Source organism: Thamnophis sirtalis, unplaced genomic scaffold, assembly GCF_051295495.1.
Source record: "Thamnophis sirtalis isolate CommonGarterSnake01/CBP01778 unplaced genomic scaffold, rThaSir2_p1.2 scaffold_18, whole genome shotgun sequence".
NCBI classification, from domain to species: domain Eukaryota; kingdom Metazoa; phylum Chordata; class Lepidosauria; order Squamata; family Natricidae; genus Thamnophis; species Thamnophis sirtalis.
In genome coordinates this window covers 372,501-394,212 of record NW_028261398.1, presented here as the reverse complement: position 1 = coordinate 394,212, position 21,712 = coordinate 372,501, and the positions used below count along the sequence as shown (strand labels likewise).

General features: G+C 40.8%; 1 protein-coding gene and 2 long non-coding RNA genes across 3 annotated transcripts in view; 2 read left to right on the top strand and 1 right to left on the bottom strand.

Annotated features, from left to right (window-relative positions):
* LOC148042286 (SLAM family member 6-like) overlaps window positions 1-21,712 on the top strand; it is a 979,974-nt gene that overhangs the window by 674,333 nt on the left and 283,929 nt on the right. The window lies entirely within an intron of this gene.
* Window positions 9,244-11,829, top strand: LOC148042293 (uncharacterized). Its single transcript, XR_015695218.1, has 2 exons — window positions 9,244-9,306; window positions 11,160-11,829. It is a non-coding gene; the product is annotated as an uncharacterized LOC148042293 (long non-coding RNA).
* Window positions 20,459-21,712, bottom strand: part of LOC148042292 (uncharacterized) — a 3,883-nt gene continuing 2,629 nt past the window's right edge. Inside the window, exon 3 of the long non-coding RNA XR_015695217.1 lies at window positions 20,459-20,924. This is a non-coding gene — a long non-coding RNA (uncharacterized LOC148042292). The remainder of the gene's footprint in view (window positions 20,925-21,712) is intronic.

The window sequence follows — 21,712 nt, the reverse complement described above, 5'->3', positions numbered from 1 at the left end:
GGCACCCAGGTCAAAATCGAAGCGTCTCTCTACAAATGTGCCTAAAGAATCTGTGAAGGAACTTAAAGAATTTACACTGGAATTGCAGCCCTTGTCTCCTACGCCCTCTACTGGAGAATTCTTAACACAGGAATTTTTTTTTCAAATGTTTAATGATTTTAAACAAGAAATTAAGGAATTTGTATTGGACCTATATGGTGATTTAAAGTCTAAAATTGACCAAATGAAGGCGAATACGTTTGCAGCCGTGTCTGCCCTGTCAGATTATACCGCTGAAATAGAGAATAAATTGGAAAGTTTGGAGGAGGCTAATTCTAATTTGACTACTAATATTCAAATATTACAACAAAAAATTAGAGACACTCAAGAACAGCTCGTGATGATAAATTTTAATAAGAAGGCATTTGCAATAAGAGTCAGAGGATTCTGCGAAAAGGAGCAAGAGAATCTGAAACAGACCTTTGTTGAAGCCCTCAGCCATGCGGTGGGAAGCCCGGGACTTAACTTTGATTGGCAGATTCGGAAAATCTATCGCCAGAATTCGTTGGTAGCGGAACAGCGACAGCTCCCGAGGGACATAATCATATATTTCTCCACAAAAGAATCCAGAAACGCGATCATGCAAAAATTTTACAATAATAGTTTGAGAGTTGATGGCCAGGTCTTGATTGTCTTCAAAGAAATACCTTTCCAGATGTTAAAGGCAAGAAGGGACTATACCTTTTTAACTAAAGAGCTTAGAAATCATCAGATTCAATATAAATGGGGGCCCCCAGCCGGCATTACGGTCACATTTGAGAATCAAAGACTTCGTCTCAATTCTGTTTCGGAGGCTCGAGATTTCTATTACAAGACTTTGAAGGTGGGACTTCCTGATTCACTTGGAAAAGAGGAGAGACAAGCCGAAGGAGAAGGCAAGCAACAGACCACATGGCTGCAAGATGGAGGGGGTAGCTCCCCCTCCCTCGGAGAAGCAGAAAAGCGGAGTTTGAGGATTTAGACATTCTAAAATATTCACCAAAGTTGTGGATTGAATGGGGGTTTGCGACCTCTCTCCGGCAGAAAAAGTGGAATTTATTGGTGGGGTGATACTGAATGTATATATGTAAAATGCATGCAGAATGATTTACGCTGTTTAAATCTTGTTAGAAGGGAAAGTTTGAAGAGATTATTTTAAAATAGAAGGTAAACTGATTCTTGTTGAAACTGTTGTTTGAATGTGTGGAATGATCTATGCTGTTTGGTTTTTATTAGAAGGGAAAGCTTGGTGAAATTGTTTTGAGCTAGATTTTAAACTGATGTTTGCATAGATTTGATAGTGGCAAATATTAGAGAAGCAAGGGATGAGGGTAAAATGCATGCGGAATGATTTACGTATATTGGTGGGGTGATACTGAATGTATATATGTAAAATGAATGCAGAATGATTTATGTTGTTTAAATTCTGTTAGAAGGGAAAGCTGGATGAGATAATTTTAAAACGGAAGGTAAACTGATTCTTGTTGAAAGTATTATTTGAATATGTGGAATGATCTATGCTATTTAATTTTTATTAGAAGGGAAAGCTTGGTGAAATTATTTTGAGCTAAATTTTAAACTAATGTCTGCATAAATTTGATAGTGGTAAATATCAGAGAAGCAAGGGATGAGGGCAAAATGCATGCGGAATGATTTACGTTGTTTAAATCCTATTAGAAGGGAAAGCTGGTCGGGATCATTTCAAGATAGAATGCAAACTGATTTTTGTGTAAAGTAATACTTGATCCACGCTGCTTAAACTTTACTAAGAAGGGAAAGTTTGGTCAGATTATTTTGAATTATTGTTTGAAATTAAGGTTAAGAAAGGGAAAGTTTGATTATTCTTCTGTAAAGTAATATTTGAATATGTGGAATGATCCACGCTGCTTAAATTTTACTAGAAGGGATTATTTTTGAGTTAGATTGTATATTGATGTCTATACAAATTTGGATAAATGTTTATCTGAATACAAGGTTAAGGAAGAGGAATGGGAGAGTCTACAGGAGGTTGGGGTAAATAACAAAGAAGCAAGAGACGAGAATAAAATATAGATAGAATGACTTACACTATTTAAGCATATATAAAGATGGGGGGCTGAGCTTAACACAAAGAGTTTCTTTTTTTTTTCTTTGTTCTTTTCTTTCTTTTTTTTGGTTTTTTTTTTCCTTTAATATATTACTTTTATTTTTAATCCATATGAATATAAGATACTTTAGATAGAAGGCAGTGCCAGGTGTGGGCCCTGGGAAGTCGGGAGGAGTAGGGATGGGGATTTTTGGGGGGTGGGTGGGTGTTAACATAGTCTCAATAATAACAAGAATGCACTTATATACGGTTGTTCTTTTTTTTCCTTTTTTTTCTCTTTTCTTTCTTTAATTTTTTTTTTCCTTGGTCTTTTTTACTTTTTATCAGATTATAATAAACAACACTTGAACAAAGAAATACACCAAGGAGGGAGGTAGAGGGAAAGAGGAGGGAGGAGTAAGGAAGGAGTAAGGGGAATGCAAGGAGGGCGTGTTGGGAGTAAGGGGAGAAGGAAGGTTTGAGGGGAAAGGGAAGTAGGAGGGGAGCGTTAGAGGGAGGAAAGGAAAGTTGGAGGGGGTAGATGGGGTGTATGGAGGATGGAAGTGTCAGGTGGGGTTGTGAATGATGAGTTGTGTTTTCTTTTTTCTTTTTTATTTTTTTTTATTTATTTTTTCTTATAGCAAATACCCTGTATATAAGTGATTGTAAAATGGAATGTGAAAATGAATAAAATATATATTTTTTTTTAAAAAAAAAAAGAAAGGCAACTCTCCAATGCCGGCTACTTCATGCATTTTAATAGCATTTTGCCAGGGGACAAGCAGAGCGCAGGGCAAAACACCAGAAGGGGGAAGGCAGGAGAAGACCATGACATGATTAAGGATCAGGAGACCGGTTCTTCTTGGAAGTTCTCATGATGGTTTTGGCTGCTGAGTTCTCCATCCCCTTGGGTCTTCAGTGGTTGGGTTGGCCTTCGAGAAGCCAACGGAATAAGCCATCCCAGAGTTGCGTGGACAGCATCAATTCTCAGGGTCTTGTTTTCTTGGTGGGCTTCTGTGTTGGGTTGAGGTTGGAAGCCGAGTGATGGACCTTCTCCTTCTCCGTTTCCTTCCGGACGTTACCTTCAACAGCTTCTTAACAGCATCTTGGATTTTGGTCCTTCTACTTGCGGTAGAATTGCTGGGGAGGGGGCAGCACAGTTAACATGGGCGGTAGCACGGCTGACATGGGGTGTAGCATGGTTAACAGCTTCTTGGATTTTGATCCTGCTCCCTGGGATATCACTGCTCGGCCCCCGACTGCTGAGGAGGGACGCCCGACAGCTGAGGTGGGGCACCGGATGGCTGAAGTGGAAAACCGGACGGCTGAGGTGGAACATTGGATGGCTGAGGTGGAACATTGGATGGCTGAGGTGGAGCACCGGACGGCTGAGGTGGAGCATTGGACGGCTGAGGTGGGGCACCGGACAGCTGAGGTGGGGCATACCACTGCGCCGAAAAGGTGGACCACTGCAGAGGTGGGTTGTACCACTGCTGAGATGAAGCGCCCAACACCTGAGGTGGGGCGTACCACTGCAGAGGTGGGGCATAACACTGCTGAGATGAGGCGCCCGATGGCTGAGATGGGTTTCCCGATGGCTGAGGCATGGCACCGGATCGCTGAGGTGGGGCACACCACTGCTGAGGTGGGGGGACCCACTGTGGAAATTGGTGGTTGGGGTAGTTTTGACCGTACTGCTGATTCTGGAAGTTCATCATGGATGACTTGAAGGAACCTGGGAAAGAGATGAAAAAAAGAATTGTCCGGTTGTTTCAATCATCAGAAAGCTCATTGAGTAATTTCCTCCCTTCCGGCCTGCTTTACTGCTTCCCTTGGTGGTAGACTGCTCCTGAACCTGGAGGATCTGCCCCACCTCTCTCACTGGTAGAGATGACAGTTATCAAAATCGGACAAGAGAGCTTGCCTTGTCCCCCAAAACCAAGTTTCCATCCTTTTAAAAATGGACGCAAGTAAAAAATGCAAGTAGAAAAATAGGGGCCACCTTTGGGGAGAAGGGAGGAGCGTTCCGTGGGCCGTTGGCGTTGAGTCATGCTGGCCACGTGACCCTGGAGATGCTTTTGGACAGTGCTGGCTCTTCGGCTTTGAAAGGGAGATGAGCACCGACCCCTAGAGTAAGGAATGACTAGCAGATATGTGTGAGGGTTTGGATTTGAAACGATCTCAGCCAGGAAGCTAAAGTGGGTTTATTTGGTTTTCCTTGGTTTTTGGCAAATCGATGGGACTCAATGAATCTGAGGCAAAATAGAACATCCCAGTGTGTCCCATAACTAAGTGAAGCCAAGTTATTTATTTTTACTACTATAATTCAGGTGAGGCCAATCACCAGCTCCTAAATTCATAAACCTGAATGACACAATTTATTCCCAAGCAGGATGATTTTTCCAATTCTTTGTGGTTTCTCCCAGTATGTACATTTAGAAATAATCACCAAAGATTTGATTCTGGGAACAATGGGTAAAAAACCCATTCAATTCAATCATCTGCCAATAACCCAATTCTTTTTAAAAACAAGTTTCCTTCTTTGAAGATTGCAACCTTCATCTGGGCTCAAAGTAAATCTGAATTTAAGCGTAACTTTAAGGTAAAATCTTGAGATTTTAAGGTGCATCGAAGCAGCCGTCGACAGTTAAAAGAGCCGCATTCAATTCAAGCACACTGCAATAACTTGTTTTTTTTTTAAAGAAACACTGGGGTTTTTTTTCCTCCTCCCTGATTGCCACTTTCATCTAAATTCAAACTGAAATAAATTGGAATTTAAATTTAGGTGTTAAGATAAATCTTCAGTTCTAAGGTCCATCAAAACAGCTGCTTAACGATGAATTCCATAACTCACCTCGGCTGGGAGAGCTGGTCGGAGGAGTCTTCAGGAGCTTGGGGAACGAAGTGAATTGAGAAAGCAGAAGCTTTGGAAAATTTATAAAGCAGCCGCTGAATATTTCGTGGCCATCAAGTTCTTCCTCATTTGATGTTTGTGTGGCCCTTCTGGCATTACTCAGAGCTGTCTTGGCCTTGAACTTATGACCATTTTTATCACTGCCCCTTTTATGACATAAAGTGATTTCCAGAGAAAATTAGATTTCCATTTTGTTCAGACAGAAGAATAGGATAGAATGGAATAGGATGAGTGGTTTCCAGAAAAATCCCAATTCATTGTAAACAAGACTCAGACCACATCTCACCATCTGAGAAGGTTCATCACCTCAGAGGAAATCCATATTTCGTGCAGTCTTTAACTTTCTAAGTCAGGGGGCTCCAGAGTTGGTTACTTTAAGAAAGGGGGAATTCAACTCCCAGAATTCGGTTGTCAGAAGGTTGCAAAAAGGGATGGCATGACAGTTATCGATATGAACCAATTGCCAAGCATATATGAATTTTGATCATGTGATGGTAGGGATGGTGCCACAGTCATAAGTGTGAGAAATGGTCATATTTGCAGTCTTACGTCAACCTGTCTTTTGTAAATCAAGCCTGACCCTTGACCCTCTAGTGACCTTGAGAAAGTCTTGGTGAAATTTGATTATCTCAAATCTAGCCAGGAGCCCATCCTACAGAGACATTGTGGTCCAATTGAATATAGTTGAGTTGAGCTGAGTAGAGTTGAGTAGAGTAGAGAATAGAATAGAGAAAAGAAAAGAATAGAATAGAAGAAGGAATAGAGTAGAGAAAAGAAAAGAATAGAATAGAAGAAGGAATAGAGTAGAGAAAAGAATAGAATAGAAGAAGGAATAGAGTATAGAATAGAATAGAATAGAAGAAGGAATAGAGTAGAGAATAGAAAAGAATAGAATAGAAGAAGGAATAGAGTAGAGAATAGAAAAGAATAGAATAGAATAGAAGAAGGTATAGAGTAATGTAGAGAATAGAATAAAAGCTCTTGGTCTTTGAACTTATGATCCTTTTTTATGACTGCCCCTTTTGAAATATGTGGTTTCCAGAGAAATCCTGTCTCATAGTAAACAAGACTCAGACCACACCTCACCATCAGAGAAGGTTCATCAGGTCAGAGGAAATCCATATTTCGTGCAATCTTTAATCTTCTAAATAAGAGGGCTCCAGAGTTGGTTACTTTAAGACGTGTGGATTTCAACTCCCAGAATTCCTCGACTGGCTGACAGCGCTGGCTCTGCGGCTTTGAAAGGGAGATGAGCACCGCCCCCTAGAGTCGGGAACGACTAGGAGATATGTGCGAGGGTTTGGATTTGAAACAATCTCAGCCAGGAAGCTAAAGTGGGTTTATTTGGTTTCCTTTGGTGTTTTTCGGCAAATCGAGGGGTCTCAATGAATCCAAGGCAAAATGTAACATGCCAGTGTGTGCCATAACTGTTTTAGCCAAGTTATTTATTCTCATTACTATAATTCAGGGGAGGCCAATCACCAGCTCCTAAATTTATAAACCTGAATGAAACAATCTATTCCCAAGCAGGATGATTTTTGCCAATTCTTTGGGGTTTCTCCCAATGTGTAAATCTAAAAATAATCACCAAAGATTATTGTTCTGGGAACAATGGGGAAACAGCCATTCAATTCAAGCACCTCCCAATATCGCAATTCTTGTTAAAATTGACTTGCCTTCTTTGAAGATTTCAACCTTCATTTGGGCTGGAAATAAATCAGAATTTAAGTTTAGGCTTAAATTAAAATATTCAGTTTCTAAGGTGCATTGAAACAGCTGCTATAAATTAAAATAGCCACATTCAATTAAAGCCGACTTTCAATAACTCACTTTGTTCTTTAAAAAATGGGTTTCCGTCTTCCTCTCTTATTGCCACTTTCATCTGAATTCAAACTGAGATCAATTGGAATTTAAATTTAGGCTCCAGTTAAAACCTTCACTTTTTAAGGTGCACAGAACAGCCCGCTAAAGATTAAAACAGCCGTCTTCAATTCTAGCACCTTTCAATAATTCTTCTTCCTCCCTGATTGCTACCTTCATCTGAATCTGAAATAAATCTGAATTTAGGAGTAGCCTTAAGGTAAAATAATTCAGATTTTAAGGTGCATCGAAACAACCATTTAATGATGAAAACAGCCGTGTCCCTTCAATAACCTAGGGTATTTTACCCTTCCTTCCACCAAGATTGCAACCTTCGTCCAAATTCAAACTGAAATAAATCTGAATTTAAATTTAGGTGTTAAGATAAATGTTCAGGTTTTAAGGTCCATCAAAACAGATGCTTAACGATGAAATATGTGGTTTCCAGAGAAAACCCCACCCATGGTAAACCAGACTCAAGGAGACATTTCCTGGGCAGGAGAAAAAGGCATCTCTGGAACTGCCCGACTCCGGACATTGTGGGTTCTTCATCACTGGAGGTTTTGAAAGAAGAGATTGGGCAACCGTTTGCCTGGAATTGTGTAGGGTCTCCTGCTTGAGGAGGGAGTTGGACTAGAAGACTCTTCTATTCTATTCCTTATTCTATTTCTTATTCTATTCTATTTTGCTCTACTCTACTCTATTCGATTGCTTATTCTGTTTTATTCTATTCCTTATTCTATTCTACTCTATTCTATTCCTTATTCTATTATATTATATCAGTGTTTTTCAACCTTTTTGTGCAAAGGCACACTTTTTTCATGAAAAAAATCACGAGGCACACCACCATTAGAAAATGTTAAAAAAAATTAACTCTGTGCCTATATTGACTATATATAAAGTAATTTTCCCACGGCACACCTTACACTATGTCACAGTGGTTGAAAAACACTGTATTATATTATATTATATTCCACTCTATTTTCTTCTATTCCATTCCATTCTATTTTATTCTATTCTATTCCGTTCTCTTCTATTCCATGCAGTTCTATTCTATTCTATTCTATTCTATTCTATTCTATTCTATTCCAGAGCATAACAATGGCCCTGTAGGATGGACTACTGGCCAGATTTGAGACACAACATCCAACAAGTTTCACCAAGACTTTCTCAAGGTCACTAGAGGGTCCGGGGTCAGGTCAGGCTTGATTTACAAAAAAAACACGTTGACGTAAGATTGCAATTATGACCATTTCCCACACTTATGACCGTGGCACCACCTCTACCATCACATGATCAAAATTGAGATGCTTGGCCATTGGTTCATATCAATGACTGTCATGTCATCCACTTTTCGGAACTTCTGACCAGCCAATTCAAAGGGGAAGCCAGGTTCCCTTAACGACCGTGTTCCTAACTTAACCACTGCAAGGATTCCCTTAACAACGGTGGCAAGGAAGGTCGGGAAACGGGGCAAAAGCCACTAAGCCTCTATCAATGGGGCTCAAACTTCACAACTTCCAGATGGGACCTTAAGAGCTTCCATGGATGGCTCAGGAGAGGGGCCTCAAAACGTGGTCACTTTCAGACGGGTGGACTTCAACTCCCAGGATTCCTCAGTCAGCCGAAGAATTCTGGGGGTTGAATTCCACCCGTCTTAAAGTGACCAAGTGTGGAGCCCCCTGACTTAGAAGGTTAAAGTTTGCATGTAACAAGGATTTCCTCTGATGTGGATCAAAGATTGATCAGGAGTTTGGGGCGTCCTTTTCAGCAGGTTGAATGATAGCCTATAGGAATAATCACGGTTTTAAATTAATCCTGGATTAGGTTAATCAAGTTACGTTTTGGTGGATTCATTTGCTCTTTAAAGGGATTGAAAGTTGGGCCCGTCTCTTGGGACCGGGCATCGTGGGACTGGCATAAATTGGGCACCGGTCTCTGTGGAGAGGTGCGAGGGTGGACTATGGGTTCTGTTGAACCTGGTTCCAACAATCCAACTTGTGATATTTTGTAGAGGAAACTGCTCTCAAAATCCGTCCTTCCCGACACTAAAAGGATCTCGGCTCCAGGGGTATGCAATAGAACACAGAATCATGGAAGGGACCTCGGAGGTCTTCTAGTCCAACCCCCTGCTCAGGCAGGAGACCCTGCACAATTCCAGGCAAACAGTTGCCCAATCTCTTCTTTCGAAACCTCCAGTGATGAAAAGTGTAATTTTCTCTGGAACCACTTATGTCGAAAGGGGCAGTCATAAAAAGGGGTCATAAGTTTAAGGCCAAGGTGGCTGTGAGTAATACCACAACGGCCACACAAACATCGAATGAGGAAGAACTCCATGCCCACAAACTATTCAGCGGCTGCTTTATAAATTCTGCAAGGCTTCTCCTTCCTCAATTCACTTCGCTCCCCAGGCTCCTGAAGACTCCTCCGATCGGATCTCCCAGTCAAGGTGAGTTATTGAATGGGACACGGCTGCTTTCATTGTTAAGAGGCTGTTTTGATGCACCTGAAAACCGACAGATTTTAACCTAAATTTAAATTCAGATTTATTTCAGTTTGAATTGGGATGAAGGTTGTCATCTTGGTGGAAGAAAAAACCCCAGTGTTTCTTTTAAAAAAACCAAGTTATTGCAGTATGTTTGAATTGAATATTGCTCTTTTAATTGTTGGCAGCTGTTTCGATGCACCTTGAAATCTGAAAATTTTAACTTAAGCCTAAACTTAAAATTGAGATTTATTTTGAAATCAAATGAAGGTTGTAATCTTCAAAGAAGGAAAGTCAATTTTAAAAGAATTGGCTTATTGGCAGGTGATTGAACTGAATGGGTGTTTTCCCCATTGTTCCCAGAACAATAATCTTTGCTGATTCTTTCTAGATTTACACATTGGGAGAAACCACAAAGAATTGGCCAAAAAAATCATCCTGCTTGGGTATAGTTTGTTTAATTCAGGTGTATGAATTCAGGAGCTGGTGATTGGCCTCACCTGAATTAAAGTAGTAAGAATAAATAATTGGCTTAACTTAGTTATGGGACACACTGGGATGTTATATTTTGCCTCGGATTCATTGAGACGCCTCGATTTGCCAAAAACCAACGAAAACCAAACAAACCCACTTTAGCCAGCAGAGGGTAGCCATGTTTCTTCTTCCTCCTCCTCCTCCTCCTCCTCCTCCTCCTCCTCCTCCTCCTCCTCCTCCTCCTCCTCCTCCTCCACCACCACCACCACCACCACCACCACCACCACCACCACTACCACCTCCTCCTCCTCCTCCTCCTCCTCCTCCTCCTCCTCCTCCTCCTCCTCCTCCTCCTCCTCCTCCTCCTCCTCCTCCTCCTCCTCCTCCTCCTCCTCTTCTTCTTCTTCTTCTTCTTCTTCTTCTTCTTCTTCTTCTTCTTCTTCTTCTTCTTCTTCTTCTTTGAGAGTAAGAACGGAATCTTTATTTTTAAGCAAATTAAATAGCCCAGACAACATAATTTTTATTAAGCAATAAGACATTTATCTTTTTTTTTAAAAAAAAAAATTATTTATTTCCAAAACAAACATATGTTGCAAAAAGTATATCAGCTGGTTACAAAAAGCTTTTGTTCATCTCTTCCACCGTCATCAAATATAATTCATATTAATTCAAATGTCTTAACTCAAATATTTACTTTTTTGACATCATCATACCTCCACTTTTATTTGACTACAGCTATTTAAACATCCGTCATCCTTAAATATACCAAGATTCAATCCATAACCACATGCTTCCTTATTTATAAACTCCTCCATTAACATTAAGTTCTCATATCCTGTTTTAGCTAAACATCCATAATATTTAGTACCAAAGATTTCTAATCCTCCATGTATATAATTTATTATCATTATCCTTTCTTTATTTAATTATATCCTATATCATAGCATTTTCCCCCTATTAGTTAAAATTTAACTGTATATAGGTTTTTTTAATGATAATTATTATTGTTATTAATAATCTTTATATATAGTCCAAAAATATTTCTAACCTTCCCTTCTCATATCTAATTATTACTTATCATGTTTCTTCTTCTTGAATTTATCTTATTATCATTTTTTTAAAGGGACGGAAACTTGGTTTTGGGGGGGGGGGAAGGAAGCTCTCTTGTTTGATTTTGATAACTGTCATCTCCACCAATGAGGGAGATGGAGCGGAGCTTCCAGATTCAGGAGCAGTCTACCATCAAGGGAGGGAGGAAAGCAGGCCGGAAGGGAGCAAATTACTCGATAAAAATTTTGATGATTGAAACAACCGGACGATTCTTTTTTTCATCTCTTTCCCAGGTTCCTTCAAGTCCTCCAGGATGAACTTCCAGAATCAGCAGGGCGGTCAAAACACCTTTAGCCCCCAAAATACGCAGTGGGGCCGACCTCAACAGTATGGCGGCCAACCTCCGCAGTTTGGCGGCCCAGGTCAGCAGTTTGGCGGGCCAGGTCAGCAGCCTGGCGGTCCACCTCAGATGTCTGGCGGCCAACCTCAGATGTATGGCGGCCAACCTCAGATGTATGGCGGCCAACCTCAGCCGGGCTACCGTCCATTTTAACCGTGCTTCCCCCTGCTCAGCAATGCTACCGCAAGTAGAAGGACCAAAATTCAAGATGCTGTTAAGAAGCCGCTGAAGGCAACGTCCGGAAGGAGAACGGAGAAGGAGAAGGTCCATCTCTCAGCTTCCGACCTCAACCCAACACGGAAGCCCACCAAGAAAAGAAGACCTGGGAATTGATGCTGGGGTGGCCTATTCCATTGGCTCCTCGAAGGCCAACTCAACCACCGAAGGCCCACGCGGATGGAGAACTCGGCAGCCAAAACCATCATGAGAACTTCCAAGAAGAACCGGTCTCCTGATCCTTAATCATGTCATGATCTTCTCCTGTATTCCTCCTTCTGGTATTTTGCTCTGCGCTTTGCTTGTCCCCTGGCAAAATGTTATTAAAATGCATGAATTAGCCGGCATTGGAGAGTTGCCTTTCTGTGGGGCCTTTGGGTGTGGGGAGGAAGTCCAGAGAGCAGAACAAGAAACAATGGTTGGAAAGGAATCAAGGGGAGAAGGAACCCTCTATTCTATTCTGTTCTGTTCTGTTCTGTTCCGTTCTGTTCTATTCTATTGGACCACAATGGCCCTGTAGGATTGACCACTGGCCAGATTTCAGACACAACATTCAACCAGGTTTTATCAACACTTTCTCAACGTCACTAGAGGGTCAGGGGTAAGGCTTGATTGATAAAAAACACAGGATGACTTACAACTGCAATTATGACCATTTCTCACACTTATGACCGTGGCACCATCCCTACCATCACATGATCAAGATTCAGATGCTTGGCAATTGGTTCATATCGATGACTGTCATGACATCCCTTTTTCGGACCTTCCGAGCAGCCAATTCAAAGGGAAAGCCAAGTTCCCTGAACAACCGTGTTCCTAACTTAACCCCTGCAAGGATTCACTTTACAACAGTGCCAAGGAAGGTTGGGAAATGGGGCAAAAGCCACTTAGCCAGTATTTATGGGGCTCAAACTTCACAACTTCCAGATGGGACCTTAAGAGCTACCATGGATGGCTCAGGAGAGGGGCCTCCAAACTTGGACACTTTAAGACGGGTGGACTTCACCTCCCAGGATTCGTCAGACAGCCGAGGAATTCTGGGAGTTAAAATCCACCCGTCTTAAAGTATCCAAGTGTGGAGCCCCCTGACTTAGAAGGTTAAAGAAGGGAAAGGCTGAGTGTGTCAGTGTGTCCATATGCCTGTGTGTCTGTATTTGCAGTTGGTTTGTTCATTCAAGCTAAGTTCTCCTGGCACGGAACCTACGTATTTTTAATAACAATTATTAAATGATTAGGTAATACACTTCTGAGTCTGCTCCAGGCACAACCAGCAGCCCCCCACCTCTGCAGGAGACCCTCCCCAATTCCAGGCAAACGGTTGTGCCGTCTCTTCTTTCCAAACCTCCCGTGATGGATCATCCACAACTCCTGGACTGAAGCCCTTCCACTGGTGCATTGTTCTCATGACCAGGAAATTTCTCTTTAATTTCTCTAATTAACTTTAGTTCAGATTAGGATTTTGCTGGAAGCCATTTATATCAAAAGCGTCATAAGTGTAAGTCATTAAAAAAGGGTCATACGTTGAAGGCCAAATAGAATCCATTGATTCATTGTCCCATTTGTTCAAACAGAAGAGTGGAGTGGAATGGAATAGAATAGAATAGAATAAGAAATAGAATAAGTATAAGAAATAGCAAATTGAATCTAATTGAATAGCAGCTGGAAGGGACCTTGGAGGTCTTCTAGTCCAGCCCCCTGTTCAAGGAGGAGACCATATTCCATTACAGACAAATGATTTTCCAATCTCTTCTTTTTTATATTAAAGTTTTTTTAAAAAATGTTAATGTTCATAACATATAATCACATGTATACTAATACATAACCAACATCATATTGTATTATTAAATGTTTATAACTATTCAACTTACCAAGAACTCCCAAAAATCAGTTATTGTCTCTTCTGCTCTCTGTCTACCATATTTGTACTTTATCCATCACCTCCTTCTCCCTGTCTCTCCTCCCCCTCCCTACCTCCTTTCTTTCCTCTGTCACCTTCCCTACTTCCCCTTCCTCTCCCTTTCTCCTCTCTCTCCTTTCCACTCCTCCTTTCTCTCCTCCTCTTACCCCCCCCTTGCCCTCTCTACTATTCCTCCCTTCTTCCCTTCCCTCTCCCCTCTACTTCCCACTCTTCATCTCATTTACTTGGTGTATTTCAGCCTCTGAGCAAGTTCCCTTTTAGGTTGATGGCATTTATAATTCCTTTCCAATATATATATTTAATTTTTCTCCTCCTTTTTAGTAAAAAAAAAAAAATCAAAATAAAAGTATGGATATATAGTCATTGTGTTTTTAAAACCCATCTCCCCTCCAGCCTAATTTTGGCCGAGATGTAGACCTGGTTACAATTCCTCGTTATTCTCATCATTATCTTTATATAATTAGACATCCTTCCATGCCCCAGAAAAAAGATTCTGTCTTTTTATCTCAATAGTTTCCCACTTTAGGTATATTTCACCTTCCCTCTCTATTTTTCCTTACCTTGGATTGGATTATCAATAATTGTCTTTAGCTGTTCAATGTTTCACTTCCCTTAATCTATTATATAAAATAACGAGCGGTAAACATATTTCAACCCATCCTTAGTTGTCCTTCTATGTCATATTCAATCAGTTCGCAACTCAATTTAATTATCTTAAAATTTTGGATCATAAATCTCTACCACCTCCCCATATCAGTTTCATATTTATCCATGTTCCATATATTTTAATCTTTATTTAACTATCTTTCTATTATCATATTCAACCAGTTAGCAACTCCATTTTATTGTCATAGTTTAAGAATAAAGCCCTTATCATTATGGTGGTTTTCCAATTTCTTCTTGAAATGGAGAAGGAAGGAAAGGAAGGAAGGAAGTAGAATAGCAGAATAGCAGAGTTGGAAGGGACCTTGGAGATCTTCTCATCCAGTCCCCTGCTAAAATAGGAGATCCTATTCCATTTCAGATAAATAGAATAGGGAATAGAATAGAGTAGAATATAATAAAGAATAAAATAAAACAAAATAAGGAATAGAGTAGAGTAGAGCAGAATAGGATAGAATAGAATAAGGAATAGAATAAGGAATAGAATAGAATAAGGAATAGAATAAAATAGAATAAGGAATAGAACAAGGAATAGAATAGAATAAGGAATAGAACAGAATAGAATAAGGAATAGAGTAGAGTAGAATAGAATAAGGAATAGAGTAGAGTAGAATAGAATAAAGGAATAGAATAAAACAGAATAAGGAAAAGAATAGAGTAGACAGAATAGAATAGAATAGAATAAGAAATAGAATAAGGACTAGAACAAGGAATAAAATAGAATAAGGAATAGAACAGAATAGAATAAGGAATAGAATAGAGTAGAATAGAATAAGGAATAGAATAAAATAGAATAAGGAATAGAATAGAGTAGAGTAGAGTAGAATAAGGAATAGAATAAAATAGAATAAGGAATAAAATAGAGTAGAACAGAATAAAAGAATAGAATAAAACACAATAAGGAATAGAATAGAGTAGAGTAGAGCAGAATAGAATAGAATAAGAAATAGAATAAGGAATAGAACAAGGAATAGAATAGAATAAGGAATAGAATAGAATAGAATAAGAAGAAGGAAGACAAGAGAAGAGTCTTTAGTCCAACCCCCTCCTCAGGTACACAATTCCAGGCAAACGGTTGCGCAATCTCTTCTTTAGAAACCTCCAGTGATGAAGAACCCACAACGTCCAGAGTCGGACAGTTCCATAGATGCATTGTTCTGATGCCCAGGAAATGTCTCCTTGAGTCAATGTTTCCTTGAGTCATACATTTTCATCGTTAAGCGGCTGTTTTGATTGACCTTATAACCTGAAGATTTATCTTAACACCTAAATTTAAATTCTGATTTATTTCAGTTTGAATTTGGATGAAGGTTGCAATCTTGTTGGAAGGACGGGAAAAGAGCCCTAAGTTATTGAAGGGACACGGCTGTTTTCATCATTTGATGAACCTTATAACCTGAAAATTTATCTTAACACCTAAATTTAAATTCAGATTTATTTTGACTTGTATTCAGATGAAGGTTGCAGGAGAAGTCTCCTTCTGGTTGGTGATTCAATCGTAAGGGATGTAAATTTAGGAAAGGATATGGAGGTTTTAAAAGAGGTCAGGTGTTTGCCAGGTGCTACTGCCAGCAGAGACAAGAGGTAGAGAAGGGAACAAGGGGATCGGCCATATTGGACTTAATTCTCACTAACAGAGGGAAAATGATAGAAAGTGTTGAAGCCACAGGAACCCTGGGGGAAGTGACCATGCAATATTGGAATTCAACATTATGCAAATACAAGTAGTAGAACAAAGTCAAACTAGACTCTTGGACTTTAAGAGAGCTAATTTCAATTAACTTAGAGAGAACTTGGGAAGAATTCAATGGATGAGAATCCTCAAGGGGAAAACAACTCAAGAAGCTTGGGAAATTTTGAAAAATGAGATTACAAAAGCCCAGTCTAGCACAATACCAATGAAGAAGAAAAATAACAGCTCCCAAAATAAACCAGCATGGCTGCATAAAGAACTCTCTGACAAATTGAAAGACAAAAAAGATAAGTATAAAAAGTGGAAAGGGGGGGGGGACATAACTAAGGCAGAATATCAGCAAATAGCCCGAGCATGTAAAGATAAAGTGAGGAAAGCAAAGGCTCACAATGAAGAAAGGCTTGCCACGAAAGTAAAAAATGACAAAAAAAGCTTCTTCCAACATGTTAAAAACAAGAAAAAGGTTAAGGAAACAATTGGTCCATTGCTGGGAGAAAGTGGCAAAAAAGTGACGAGCAACAGGGAGAAAGCAGAACTATTTAACTCATATTTTGCATCTGTACACAAAGGGATAAAACAGTCCAACCTATCAAAAATGGCACCACAAAAATCAGATTAGGAACACAAATTGAAATAGGGAAGAAAATGGTAAGTGAGCACCTGTCTACCCTAGACGAGTTCAAATCACCAGGACCGGATGGATTCCACCCCAGGGTTCTGAAGGAACTGGCAGACGAGATCTCAGAACCACTGAACTATATCTTTCAGAGATCCTGGAGCACCGGGGAAATACCAGAGGACTGGAAAAGAGCTGATGTGGTTCCCATCTTCAAAAAAGAGGAAAAAAACAGATCCAGGAAACTACAGACCTACCAGCCTAAACTCAATACCAGGAAAGATTCTGGAAAAGATAATCAAGCAACGAATTAATGAACACCTAGAAGTAAACAAAATAATAGCCAAAAGCCAACATGGGTTTGTCAAAAACAAATCATGCCAGACTAATCTTATTGCATTCTTTGACAAAGTGACAAAATCAGTGGACCAGAGGAATGCCGTCGATATAGTTTACTTGGACTTCAGTAAGGCATTTGATAAGGTAGACCATAACCTACTACTAGATAAAATAGAAGAATGTGGGTTGGACAGCATCACCACCAAATGGATTTGTAAGTCGCTGACCAATTGCACTCAACGTGTAGTCCTCAATGGAACTGCATCTACATGGAGGGAGGTATGCAGTGGAGTACCCCAAGGCTCTGTTTTGGGCCCAATACTTTCAACATCTTCATCAATGATTTGGATGAGGGAATAAATGGGGAACTCCTCAAATTTGCAGATGACACCAAGCTGATAGGAATAGCCAACATTCCAGAAGACAGGCTAAAGATACAGAAGGATCTTGACAAAATTGAACATTGGGCACTATCTAACAAAATGAAATTTAGTGGTGGAAAGAGTAAGGTTCTACTTTTAGGCAAGAAAAACGAAATGCACAGGTACAATATAGGTGGTACCTTGCTCAATAGTAGTAACTGTGAAAGGGATCTTGGAGTCCTAGTGGACAACCATTTAAATAGGAGCCAGCCGTGGGCAGCAGCTGCCAAAAAAGCCAACACAATTCTAGGCTGATCAACAGCGGGATAACATCAAGATCATGTGAAGGGTTAATACCACTTTATAAGGCCTTGGGAAGGCCACACATGGAATACGGCATTCAGTTTTGGTCGCCACGATGTAGAAAAGATGTGGAGACTCTAGAAAGAGTGCAGAGAAGAGCAACAAAGATGATTAGGGGACTGGAGACTAAAACATACGAAGAACATTTGCAGGAACTGGGTATTTCTAGTTTAAGAGAAAGAAGGACTATGGGAGACATGTTAGCAGTGTTCCAATATCTCAGGGGTTGCCACAAAGAAGAGGGAGTCAATCTATTTTCCAAGGCACCTGAGGGTAGAACAAGAAGCAATAGATGGAAACTAATCAAGGAGAGAAGCAACTTAGAACTAAGGAGGAATTTCCTGGCAGTTAGAACAATTAATCAGTGGAACAGAAGTTGCCTCCAGAAGTTGTGAATGCCCCAACACTGGAAGTCTTTAAGAAGGTGCTGGATAGCCATTTGTCTGGAACGGTATAGGGTTTCCTGCCTAGGCAGGGGGTTGGACTAGAAGACCTCCAAGGTCCCTTCCATCTCTGTTATTGTATTGTATTGTATTGTAAACCCTAAGTTATTGAAGGGACACGGCTGTTTTCATCATTAAATTCAGTTTGAATTCAGATGAAAGTTGCAATCATAGAGGAAGAAAAAAAAACCAGTTTCTTTTTAAAAAACCAAGTTATTGCAGAGTGCTTGAATTGAATACGGCTCTTTTAACTGTTGGCTGCTGTTTCGATGCACCTTAAAAATCTGAAGATTTTAACTTAAGGCTATGCTTAAATTCAGATTTATTTCAGATTCAGATGAAGGTTGCAATCATGGAGGAGGAAGGATTGTTGAAAGGTGCTTGAATTGAATGCGGCTGTTTTAATCTTTAGCGGGCGCTTCTATGCACTTTAAAAAACTGACAGTTTTAATTTAAGCCTAAAACTTAAATAGAGATTTATTTTGCGCCCCAATGAAGGTTGCAATCTCTAAAGAAGGAAAGTCATTTTTTTTTAAAAAAATGGGTTATTGGCAGGTGATTGAATTGAATGGCTGTTTTCTCCATTGTTCCCAGAAAAATAATGTTATATTTTGCCTCGGATTTATTGAGACTCCTCGATTTGCCAAAAAAGCAACGAAAACCAAATCAACCCACTTTAGCTTTAGCCCCCTGGCTACTTGAGCAGGGGGCTGGATTAGAAGACCTCCAGAAGAGCCGAGGTGGCGCAGTGGTTAAATGAAGCACTGCAGGCTACTTCAGCTGACTGCAGTTCAGCAGTTCGGCTGTTCAATCTCACCAGCTCAAGGTTGACTCAGCCTTCCATCCTTCCGAGGTGGGTAAAATGAGTACCCGGGATTGTTGTTGGGGGCGATATGCTGACTCCTGTAAACTGCTTAGAGAGGGCTGAAAGCCCTATGAAGCGGTATATAAGTCCAACTGCTATTGCTATTGCTATTGCTCCAAGGTCCCTTCCAGCTGCTATTTGATTAGATTCGATTTGCTGTTTCTTATTCTTATTCTATTCCTTATTCTGGTCTATTCTACTCTACTCTACCCTATTCTTCTGTTTGAACAAAATGGAACAATGAATCAATTGATTATATTTGCCTTCAACGTATGACCCTTTTTTAATGACTTGCACTTATGATGCTTTTGATATAAATGGCTTCCAGCAAAATCCTAATCTGAACTAAAGTTAATTAGAGAAATTAAAGAGAAATTTCCTGGTCATGAGAACAATGCACCAGTGGAAGGGCTTCCCTCCAGGAGTTGTGGATGATCCATCACGGGAGGTTTGGAAAGAAGAGACGGCACAACCGTTTGCCTGGAATTGGGGAGGGTCTCCTGCAGAGGTGGGGGGCTGCTGGTTGTGCCTGGAGCAGACTCAGAAGCGTATTACCTAATCATTTAATAATGGTTATAAATAATAACGTAGGTTCCGTGCCAGGAGAACTTAGCTTGAATGAACAAACCAACTGCAAATACAGACACACACGAACATGGACCCACTGACACACTCAGCCTTTCCCTTCTTTAACCTTCCAAGTCAGGGGGCTCCACACTTGGTTATTTTAAGATGGATGGAATTCAACCCCCAGATTTCTTCGTCTGACTGACGAATTCTGGGAGTTGAAGTCCACCCGTCTTAAAGTGACCAAGTTTGGAGGCCCCTCTCCTGAGCCATCCATGGAAGCTCTTAAGGTCCTATCTGGAAGTTGTGAAGTTTGAGCCCCATAAATACTGGCTAAGTGGCTTTTGCCCCATTTCCCAACCTTCCTTGCCACCGTTGTTAAGTGAATCCTTGCAGGAGTTAAGTTAGGAACACGGTCGTTAGGGGAACTTGGCTTCCCCTTTGAATTGGCTGCTCGGAAGGTCCGAAAAAGGGATGACATGACAGTCATCAATATGAACCAATGGCTAAGTATCTGAATTTTGGTCATATGATGGTAGGGATGGTGCCACGGTCATAAGTGTAAGAAATGATCATAATTGCAGTTGTAAGTCAACCTGTGTTTTTTATAAATCAAGCCTGACCCCTGACCCTCTAGTGACCTTGAGAAAATCTTGGTGAAACCTGGTTGAATGTTGTGTCTCAAATCTGGGCAGTAGTCAATCCTACAGGGCCATTGTGGTCCAATAGAATAGAACAGAACGGAACAGAACAGAACAGAATAGAATAGGGGGTTCCTTCTCCCCTTGATTCATTTCCAACCATTGTGTCTTGTCCTGCCCTCTGGACTTCCTCCCACACCCAAAGGCCCCACAGAAAGGCAACTCTCCAATGCCGGCTAATTCATGCATTTTAATAACATTTTGCCAGGGGACAAGCAGAGCGCAGGGCAAAACACCAGAAGGGGAAAGGTAGGAGAAGACCATGACATGATTAAGGATCAGGAGACCGGTTCTTCTTGGAAGTTCTCATGATGGTTTTGGCTGCTGAGTTCTCCATCCCCTTGGGCCTTCGGTGGTTGGGTTGGCCTTCAAGAAGCCAACGGAATAAGCCACCCCAGAGTTGCATGGACAGCATAAATTTTCAGGGTCTTGTTTTCTTGGTGGGCTTCCGTGAGGTTGGAAGCCGAGAGATGGACCTTCTCCTTCTCCGTTCTCCTTCCGGACGTTCCCTTCAACAGCTTCTTAACAGCATCTTGGATTTTGGTCCTTCTACTTGCGGTAGCGTTGCTGGGGAGGGGGCAGCACAGCTAACATGGGTGGTAGCACGGCTGACATGGCGGTAGCATGGCTAACATGGGTTGTAGCATACCTGAGGTGGGGGGCAGAAAAGCAGAGGTGGGGGGCAGCCCCACTGCGGTGGAGGGCAACCCAAAAGCGGAGGTGGTGCGCAATGTTGCAGAAGGGGTACGGCCTGTGTAGCCATTTGCAGAAGTGGTTTGGCCAATTGCAGAAGTGGTGTGACGCTTTGCAGAAGTGGGACATCCCCCTGTGGAGGTGGTACGCCCCCCTGTGGAGGTGGATTGCCCCCCTGTGGAGGTGGATTGCCCCCCTGTGGAGGTGTGATGCCCCAACCTTGGAAAGAGATGAAAAAAAAGAATTATCCGTTGGTTTCGGCCGCATTCAATTCAAGCACCTGTTTAATAACTCGGTTTGTTCCTTAAAAACTGGGTTTCCATCTTCCTCCCTGATTGCCACTTTCATCTGAATTCAAACTTAAATAATTCGGAATTTAAATTCAAGTGTTAAGATAAATCTTCAGTTCTAAGGTGCATCAAAACAGCTGCTTAACGATGAAAACAGCCGTGTCCCTTCAATAACAAGGTTTTTCTCCCCTTCCTGCCACCAAGATTGCAACCTTCACCCGAATACAAGCCAAAATAAATCTGAATTTAAATCTGAAAGCCCTGAGGTATTGAATGGGACGCAGCTGTTTTCATCGTTAAGCGGCTGTTTCAATGCACCTTAAAACCTGAAGATTTTAACAACCCCTAAATTTAAATTCAGATTTATTTCAGTTTGAATTCAGATGAAAGTTGCAATCATGGAGGAAGAAAAAACAGTTTTTTAAAACAAGAAACCAAATTATTGCAGGGTGCTTGAATTGAATGCGGCTGTTTTAATCTTTAGCAGGCGTTTCTTTGCACCTTAAAAACTGAAGATTTTAACTGAAGATTAAAACCTTAAAATTGAAGATTAAAACCTTAACAGAAGATTAAAACCCGCTAAAGATTAAAACAGCCGCCTTCTTCCTCCATGATTGCTACCTTCATCTGAATCTGAAATAAATCTGAATTTAAGCGTAGCCTTAAGTTAAAATCTTCAGGTTTTAAAGTGCATCAAAACTGCCGCCAAGAATTAAA